This window comes from Corvus brachyrhynchos, unplaced genomic scaffold, assembly GCF_000691975.1.
Source record: "Corvus brachyrhynchos isolate BGI_N302 unplaced genomic scaffold, ASM69197v1 scaffold115, whole genome shotgun sequence".
Classification (NCBI taxonomy): domain Eukaryota; kingdom Metazoa; phylum Chordata; class Aves; order Passeriformes; family Corvidae; genus Corvus; species Corvus brachyrhynchos.
Genome location: NW_008239553.1, coordinates 7,308,668 through 7,318,881, shown reverse-complemented (window position 1 = coordinate 7,318,881; position 10,214 = coordinate 7,308,668). Strand labels below are relative to the sequence as shown.

The 10,214-nt window shown below is 39.1% G+C and overlaps 1 protein-coding gene across 8 annotated transcripts in view; it reads right to left on the bottom strand.

Annotated features, from left to right (window-relative positions):
• Positions 1-10,195, bottom strand: part of PHF21A (PHD finger protein 21A) — a 131,856-nt gene extending 121,661 nt beyond the window's left edge. For 5 of the 8 annotated variants that reach the window (XM_017741815.1, XM_017741817.1, XM_017741814.1 and 2 more), the window contains exon 1: positions 10,075-10,195. The gene's annotated coding sequence lies outside the window, so the exon portion shown is untranslated. The remainder of the gene's footprint in view (positions 1-10,074) is intronic. The other 3 variants (XM_008639450.2, XM_008639448.2, XM_017741820.1) reach the window with 1 other exon arrangement.
• Between the last annotated feature and the right edge of the window lie 19 nt (positions 10,196-10,214).

The window sequence follows — 10,214 nt, the reverse complement described above, 5'->3', positions numbered from 1 at the left end:
GAAGCTATGAGGACCAGAAATAAAATCATACAATAAATGTTCTTGTATAAGTCCCCTTCTAATACAACTTCTGATCCCCAAGAAACCCATATGAGTCTCACTGCCTACTGGAATACCAAAGAGGTGTCATAAGTGAAAGATTAAAATGCATCCTGCATATCTGGGAATATGGAAAAATTATGTTTAAAAACACGCAGATAGTATTTAACTCCATTTCCCAATTTATGCAAGAGTAAAGAAATGGCAGGAGTTTCTGGTATACCTGAGAGAAAAGTACAGACATGTCTAATATATAGTACTTTCTACACACAAACAGAGATTTAACAGATACATGTGCCCTCCTTTAATTTAAGTTTTCAGAAGTCTTAGAGTGAGATGATCTATATACATGATGATGAAATCACCCAATATGTTAACAATGAATTTAATATAAGGAAAGAAACAGCAATTTTTAACAAAAACAAGCAGGGCACAGAAGTGTAGATTCAGTTAGCAAAAGGAAGCCGGAAAGAAGGTCCCAAATGGTGAGGAATTGTACAATTTTATCTTACTTCAGGAAGGAGCAAACTTAAGATCAGTATTTTTGCTCATGTAATTTTGTAGCAATGACAATGTCAATGCCCCAGGTATTCGCACTGTCACTGCCCTATGCCCAACTAATCAGCTCTGCAGCTGAGAAGATACTGTTACCACAGCAGGGCACTAACCTGGCACCTGCATCTAACAGGCCAACACCACCAAGTTTTGACTGACTGCAAAGACAGCAGCCCATCACCACAGGAAAAAACATGTGATTACACTAAACATTACACAAGTTCCTCAACAGTGAGGCATCAAAATATAATTCCTGCAAGAAGTAAGGTGGAAGAAGACTTTGTAAGTCTTATGGCAAGAAGAAACTGCCACTCAGGGATGAGAATTATGGGAAGGGAGGACATGTTCATGTTTATTTCAGAGGTTGACATTCAAAATAAAAGTAGAGCATGTGACATATGCCAAATTGCAGGTGGAAAATGGAAACTAAGTCTCTGATTCTGAAACAAGTTTCATAGTGACAAATCTACTGACTTCAGCACAATTCCCTAAGACCACAAAATAAGAGGTATGGTGTGGTGGGATTCCTCCTTGAGAGAGGAACTGCAGCTGACTCAAGGGCAGGTACCCGGCATTCAGAAACAACACAAACCTTGCTAGTGCTTCCCAATTTATTTCTGACCAGAATGTACTCTCTGAAAGAGTAAAAAGGGAAGCGCAGGTAGCCACATCCTTTCCATTTGGGGTCACTGACAAAAGCATCCTTAATACAGCAAATTCACGCTACACACAACAATAGATTTACATGATAAAGATGCTTATCAGAGACAATTACTGCAAGCTAAGCAGCAGTGAAATGGTATCTAGAGCTCCAGCTAGATGCAAATTACCGAACAGCTTCATTATTAGTAATATAGGCCATTGTAGTTGTTTTCTAGAGTTATGAAAAATGTTTGTTAGTTTGTTAATGAGGGTGGGGGATTGGATTTTTATTGCACTTTTAATTGTTTGGGCTTTTTTTTTTTTTTTTTTTTTTAAGTCCATCACGAGTCAGGTTATTCAAATTTCAGACCAAATATCTCAATGGGGACAGTTTTGTCACACTAGCAAGAGGGATGGAGACAAAAAGTATTCCTTGGACACATCAAGGACTAATTTCTGGCTTTCATGTAAAATTTTGTCACGCTAGTAAATTAAGTAAAAGCCCTGAATAAATAGATTCCAAGCTCTTACAAAGCATTACAAGAACTCAATATTAGCCACTTTTAAAAGGAATAGCAAAGACACTAGGAGACAAAGTACCCAGTGTGAGATCCCCCAGGGGTCAGCAGCAGCATCTTAAACAGGTGCCAGATTCTTCAAATTTTGTCCAGTGCTTCAGCCCTACAAAATCCACTTAAAACTATCTTTTTGGGGGAAAAGAATGAAATCCTGGTACTCTCCACACAACTGTGAAGTTTCTCATTGGCTTGAGCAGGACCACAATTTCTTCCCAGATCAGGACGGATTTGCTCTTATGAGATAAGAAGCACTTACAGAAGTTTTTCTTTACAACTATGCATCAAACCCTTTTGTACATCCCTACTAGTCACATTCCTTATCTAGAATACCCTGATACATCAGCGTTACAAAGGGCACTGTTGCAGGCTCTCTACAGAGGGTAAAACATCCCTGAAGGACAAGATACATCATCTTTCCACTACATATAGATTTATCGTGGTTTCTTCTCTTGCCTGTTGTGTAGGCCCAATCAGCCAATGAAAGGGAATTTCATCCTTGCACAGCAACAATGTCAGCCTCTATAATCATGTCAAGATACTAATAGTAACTATTTCAGCTAAGCGCATGTCCTGTCAGCAATTTGCTCCACGAGGGCTGCGAAGGGGCTGGGAACACTTAAAGAAAACTATATTACTGTTTCCCAAGTCCTTTACAATTACAGCATATGTAAGGTTTTCGAGGAATCTCTTCACCTTTTTGTATCAGTTTTAAACTGAGCATCAGCAACATACAGTGTGTACAATGTATCAGGGCTGACAAAATACAATCCCTGCCTCAAGGAAGCTATTACCACCTAAAAATCTGTCATATATATATAATCTGTACAGGTAAAGGAGTGAGCAACTTTTTTTAGGCTTTGGGAGGTTTTTGCACAACTCTGAAGCACATGTGAATTCCAAATCTATAATGTGCAGAATTTCTGGAGACTTACTAAAAGAAGAAGAATTTTGCCACACAGACCTAGATATTAGCTAATTATGGTGATTACAAAGAAGCTACTTTCCAACATTAGAAGCTTGGAGGTCTTAATCCTGCTGCTACTTATATAGGTTCTGATTTCAGGCATTCTGCAGGACTTAGTGTTAAATAACATGAATTCTTGCAAGACTGTAGCTCTAATTAATTTCTCCAAAAACATAAAACCAGTTTATTTCATATTGGGTGACACTTAAATATAAGCCTTTTTATGTTAATATCTCATACAAACTGAAGAACAAAGAAATTGACAGGAGTCAGTTAAAGTGAAGTGTTCGCTCACTTGAAAATGAACTGCATTGTCCAAATCACGGCACACAAGATTACAGCAAATACTAAACTTGCTTCTGGATGACAACCAAAATCAAATTAATGTCCATGTTAACCTCGGCAAATCTGAGAGTGTTGTGTGAGAACACACAATTCTTATGGATATAAAAAGTATTCTGAAAAGTTGCTATTCCTCTGTCCCTACTTCAGAAACACTTCACATTCTTTGATGTGAGTCTGACTTGAGTTCAAGCGCAGCGGTTGGGACTAAACACACCTGACAAAAACTGCCAGATGTGCTCTGATTCTGGTTGCACTTGCCAGTACTTGTGCTTGTGACTCTGTGTCCCCTTGGGAACCAGCAATGGAGTCACTGGCCCTCACAGCAGGAACAACACAAACTGGGACCCCTGCTCTGATACACAAGATATATATGCTATAGCTATATCATCACTCACTCTCAAGAAACACAGCAGAGAAGCGAGTTCTCATCAGGTAAAAACGCTGTTAAAACTCTCTTTTACTGTGTGAAAAGAAATCCACTGTGACCCACTGTCCTCCTGGCAACTGGAAAGGACAACATGGCTGCCATACTGCCAGCAACAGAAATTCCCTTCTGCCAAATGTTTCCATCCATAACATCACTTGAAAGATTAAAAATTCCCAGAATATCAAATAAGATACTTGCAATCACAGATGAAGCAAGGTGTTAGTACAATTAATACATTCTTTGTACAAAAACGCGTAAGCAGTTGGAAGACTTCTTTCATTAACTGCTTTTGTCTAAATATATTACTCAACTATAAACCATTTTCGACTTGTAAATAAAAATACCTGACTGCACAGGCTTAAGTTGACCAACAAGAACTGCAGAAGGTATCAAGGACTGTGTTTCTAGAACGTGATAGCATCTTTTACTCTTCACTCCAAATCCCCAACTTCTGCTCAAGAAAACTACAGGTCCCAGGATGCCTTAGAATAGCACAATCCTGGCAGGCCATTGCAATAAAAACACAGCACTGCACACTGGGGCCTGTAGTTTTCCATGAGCCACATTCTTACTCAAGATGAGACCAGATGTAGGCCATATTGCACACTTCCACAGGCCTGCAAACAACACACACACCGTACAAGGAGACTGCTGCTGGTAATCGTCAGGTAATTGATACCCAGTTCTCGTGTGTTGAAGCTAAGAAGCCAAAGATTTCTGCAGAAATAAGCATCAGTTAACCAAGAGTCCCTAAAGAATAATCAGCAGTTTGTCTACTTTCAAACACGCACAGTTGGCTGTAGCTTTTTAACATCTTTTACTGAAGTGCAACAAGAATTTATGGGTTTTTTCTCCCAAGACTGCTACATTTAATAATATTAAAGAGTACTATTTTGAATAGCAATAGGAAAAGTATGTTTGGTGAGGGGCATATTCTCCCGTCCAGAATTCAGTTATCTGGAAACAAATTGCTCTCTTCCTCCGTTTCTACAACGTGCTGAAGCAAGGGCTTGCCTCGCTTCTAAAAAGAAGTGGCTCTTAGCTGAAAATTAAAGAGCTGTGTCTCAGCGTAGGCCTCAGAGAGGAATACGCTGTACTTCAGTAAAGGGAATGGCAGCTCCCCCTACCAGTCTGTTCTAAGAAGGTTTTAATCGAGGAAGGAAACAACCAGGGAACAAAATGAATAAGTCCTCCTTTTTTTTCCCCTCCCGCTTCCCTGAGCTCTGGATTATTATTATTAAAACAATTAAAAAACAATAATATGGATATAAAATTCCATCTAAGTACTTATATGCTTCCCCAGTCCTTGTAGTACAAGACAGTCTCTGCAGCATTTCCAGGCTAGCAGGCAGCACCTGCAAAAATATGCAAAAGAAAAAGGACCATGCAAAAGCAAAAGGCTGGGACAAGAGAAAGACAGCATCCCACTGCAAGAGAAAGAAATGGTGATGCTTCAGTCACCTGAAAGTCATCCTGATGCACTTCCCTATAGAGGCAAGAGGCCTCAGGAGCATCTAAAGGTTTTGTCAATACAGTAACGCTGTCCATAGGCCAGACAGCTGTTGCCATAGTTACTATCAGCCAGCTTATCAGAAAATAATTATTGCGATTACTCAGAAGTTTTGTTAAAATAATTTAAAGCTTCAATAGAATACCACTTGATCTCTTCAATTAACTGTTTGCAACTACGCTGCCTTTGGGATCCACACAGTTAACTTGGATCCACAGGGTTGAAGTGGAACAGGGGAAGGAATCAATGTTCCTTCTCCCTTTCATACTGACAGCTTGTATTTCATAGGCAGAAACAAGGAAGCTGAACCACCCATAAGCCTGGCTGCTCTGCTGGAGTTCTCTCACAGGCCATTTTAAGAGTCACAGGCTCAAATCTGCCCTCATTTGTTTTAACCATTCACATATCCATACTGCAATTCAAGAAACACACCAGCTACGTTCTCAAAGCATACTTTTAATTACACGTGCAAAGGCAGAGTCCCTCACTTCAGAGGCAGGTGACACAACTTCTGTACCAAGTGAACTTACTCCTACAAGTGCAGTACTGTTGGGTGGAAGGGTGGAATCAGAAAACACACATTTTAAGAAATCGGACATTAAAAATGCATAGAAGCTGTATGAACGTGGCCTAGAACAGAGCTCACATGAAGCAGAGCCTCACTGCTTCTGTACCACTTATAGATGCATTCCCACCAGTAACAACAAACATTAGGCTTGGGCTGGGGGTCTGGGGATGGAGGCGGCACGTTTGTTTTGTGGTGTGTGGTTTTTTAAAGCATGCTTTGAGCATGAGTCTCTAATCAAAAGAATGAGCATTTGTAATCACAGCAAACAAGAAATCTCAGGGAAGAGGGAACAAATAATAGGTCAAACCATCTAGGCAAAGAGCTTTTAAGGCACAGGATACTTGATAACTCCATCAGAGATTAAAATGGTGTGAACAGTATACCATAAAATAAATGCGGCAGATAAGCCTGTATCAAGTAGCACATGTTTTCCCCAAAAACCTGGAATGATCGAAGTACTAAAACAAAAGGTTCTGTGGCAAGATTGGGGCTTTGTTAGGACAGTAAGGAGGGAAATCCTCTCAGACCAAAGAAAGGGACCTGTTAGAACTTTCTACAGCTATAAAAATGATTTTAGGGACGGGTGATTCTAACCACAAAGTCTGACTGCCATGCAAGTGCACCTTTCCTCAGCACTAAGTACTTTTTAAAAACTCTTTCAATTTCTGTACATTTTACAGCCATTCTATGAACTACACTTCACTTTTGTGAAGTTTTGACATAACAAAAGCAGAATCAAACAAATTTTAAATCGTATTTTAACGATTTTAGTCCAGAGAGGAACTTTGTAAAGTGCAGGAACCATAAAAACAAAAACTTATGAAAGAAACAAAGGGGCTCTTTTTTTTTTTTTTTTTAATGAGATTGTATTTGCCACAAGAAAAAAAAAAGGAAAGCAAAATGAGAAAATACAAAGTTGCCCCCCCGCCCCCTCCAAATGTAAATAAAATTCTTTTTTGCCTGCATAATGCATATCTCTACCACCAGCACAAGCCAGACACTGGCTTTGTGCTATACTGAACATGAAATATTAATGTAAGATACCTATAAAAACTATCTTTCTATACCCTCTATTTACAGGGTACAGAAGTAAGTACAGCCCTTTGCATTCAGCAGACATCTCAAAACCCTTCTGCGCTCTGCCCCACCTTTCCACTATATGTTTTGTTCCTAAATAACCTTTGTGCTGTTAAAATACATCAGAAACAGGATGTGAGCTGCTTTCTGGCACAGAGTAATTGAACAAGGGCAATTCATGAACGTACAGGAGCCAGGCCTTTTGTAGAGTCTTACACTTCTAGTATACAGCTACGCATGTGACTGCACAGTTGTGAGCATAAAGGGTGAAGGGGACAGTGAAGAAATATTATTAGAAGCTTAATAATAGGATTTTAGCACTGCCCCTTCTACACAAGAAGCCTCTCCTGGTGGCGACGCTTTACAGCTCACATCTCCGTGAGATGGCTCTCCAAAAAGCAAAGCTCTATCACCCTATGAAGTTGTTTCTGGAGGATTTTAAACAAGTAAAACCAACAAACCTGAAACAACAGTAAAAAGGTTAGGGTCACCAACACATGTTTCTCACATGACATTCATCTTGAGTTTCTGGTATCCGTGCAAAATGCCAATAACACATGAAATAAGATAGTCCATCAAGGCTCCTTCAAACTGGACTAAAATAAAAGAGAAATTTCCATTGCAAACAATTTCCAGTAGTATCAATTCATTTGACCAAAGAAAGTTCTTCGTGGCTCTGAGAGTAAGGATAAAGGAACTGAACAGCTACAATGTGTTCATTATAAACAAACTGCATGAACAACTCAAGTGATAGCCAAGCTCACTATCAAGGCTTTTCAACTGCACACAGAATCATACAAATTTTAAAGGAGTCAATAAAATGAATCTTATTTTCTAAAAAAAGAGTCCAGGAAAATTGTGTCCTTTGTAAGGATCCATACCAAGATATTTTTAATTTTTTTAAAATAATAATTTCTACACTGAAGTTTAATAGGCACACACAAAACCTCATCTCTTTAAAAAAAAAAAAAGTAAAGTTGGAATAAGAAATAGCTAGGCCCAATATTTGAAACACAGCTGAAGCTGAATGGCCTACAGTGAAGAGATATCTTTACAAAATCTAAACTTAAAGCAGAGATCTCACTGTTGAAGCCGAAAAACACAACAGCATTTTTTTCTAAGCAGCCTAGGTTTTAATTTCCTACCTTCACTTTTTTTTAAGTTCTTTGAAGGAAAGTTTTTTTATTTTCATTCCCTAAAGGAAGAAAACCACTTCCAAATGCCTGCTTCCATCACCAAAACTAGTTCAGGAGGCACATAGAGGAGAGCAAAGATTTAAAAGTTTCAGGTAAAAGTCTTACTAAGACTAATGGCAAAACAATTACTAATAACAAAAGACTCCTCTATACAACATTTTGAATTATACAACGCGTTAGCTTTGCCAGTAAAATGAAAAATCACCAAAACCCATAATGGGATCCACTCCAAATTTCCTGTTGCTCAGGTCACTATGGCTAAAATCTTGGGATATGACATAGCTGACATCCATCTGGTGGCAAGCACTCTCAGTGAGCAAGCACCTACCTTCTGCTGGACAACAGGTCTCTTAAGACCTTGAAGACATACTCTATACATGCTACTATACAACATGAAATGAATGGATAGAGAAGCTGCTCCATAATCCCTCTGTATGAGCTCAAACCCCTAGCTGATATAACTCTCATAAAATAATCTCTCAACCATAGTGAAGATGAAAGTTTTAAAAACATTTGAGAATCTCATAATCTACTTTTTTAAATACAGTTTTCATTTACTGAGCTACAGAATTCCTTTCCAGAAAACAGTAATAAAAAATGCCCCCAAAGAAAGTTTCATTTAGCTATCGTGAAGCATGCACAGATATAAACAAAATTTCCAAAGACTGTGATCTTTCTCCTAAAGTATGATAATCAACTTATTTAACTAATATGGGTAGTTATGCATAATTTTATTTCTTTAAGATCCTGTTCTCAGTACTAATTTAATGAAACTATTTAATAAAAACTATAAAGTTATATTATACACAATCGCTAACAAATTTAATACTAAAGTTTTGGCATTACATGTTAACCTGGTCGAAGTAATGAATTTTAAAATTTAAAGGGCTTTTTTTTTTAAAAAGGCTTTGAAATGCATGTCATTTTTTTCACATATGAAGCCTCAAAATAAGCCTCTCTTCATCAAAGTTGAACATTCCCCTGCTATGTAGCAGATCCAGCCTCACCAGCTAACTCCGGGAAATCACAGGAAAGCCAGAGGAAGCCGATTTACAAAACTGAAACTAAGCAGGTGTCTTCATTGTTAGAAGTGAGCACAATGAGGGGGAAAAAAAAAAAAAAAAAAAAAGTAAACAGACAGCCAAAATCCTTCTTATTTCTGATACCAGAAAATATACAGCTAAGCAAAAAAAGATGCATCTACCTACACATATGGGTGTACAGGAGTATCTATCCTTTAACCTGATAACTAGCAAGAGCACAAGAAAATTTCCCTGGCCCAAAGAAGCCTACCTCTTCCTCAAGACCTGCCATTACAGAACGCGCATCCCCACCTGATTTCTCCATGCTCAGACCCACCGTACATCACAGTACACAACTTTCTCGTGACACGCACGTTATTACCCCCAGTGGGACATTTTTACATGCAGTATTCACATTGAACAAAAGTTCATTGTCAAGCTCAGTGCTTGGGCCCAAACAAATATCCAAGAAGATAGAAGGGGGAGAAAGGGAGAAAGTGCTCCTCTCTGCAATTATAAGATTTGCAGGCAATCACCGTTACTTGCAATTAAAAAGTGGGAACAGGTGTAGTAGATATCATACTTTGATAGCTGAACAAAGAATATTACAGCACGTGACTGAAATGTGATGACATTTGTTCACCAATCGAAAACAAAAGCCACTCTCCAATGGCACTCTTTCTTTCACCCCCAAGAAATAGGAAATTAAAAATCTCTCCATATTGAAACACATCTGTTCATAGCCTCATTTTTTGACACTTGAGAAGAAGTTGAATGAAGAGCTCCATGCATTAATAAAATACGAATTCACCCAAAAAACCTCAGCGTACAAACCTATGAGCACCCACCAAACTACAGAGGTGGTTGAGGAGAAAGCTCTACCGACAGTGAAGCATGGAATAATAAAGAACAGGAAGAAACAAAACACACATCACCACAAAAAAAAAAAAAAAAAGAGAGGAAAAAAAAATCCTGCAGGAAGGCAAGTGAAGAAAGGAAAGGAACATGCATAAGAGGACTACACCAAATGGCAGAGTCCCACATACAGCCCCACTCCACCTACACGGGCGCAGGAGGGAGGGAAACAAATCAAAATAAAGAATTGTCCGTGCCCAATGCTGGGGCAGGCGTGGGCACCCCCGGCCCCGTACCTGTGTGGGAAGGGCAGCCCCAGGGCGAGGGGGGCAGGCCCGGCTCCGGAATAACAAGTTGCTGAAGAAACGGAATTTTCCCGGCGCTGCTCGGGCCACAAAGACGAATGAAAGGAAGGAGGGAAGGGAAGAAAAAAAAA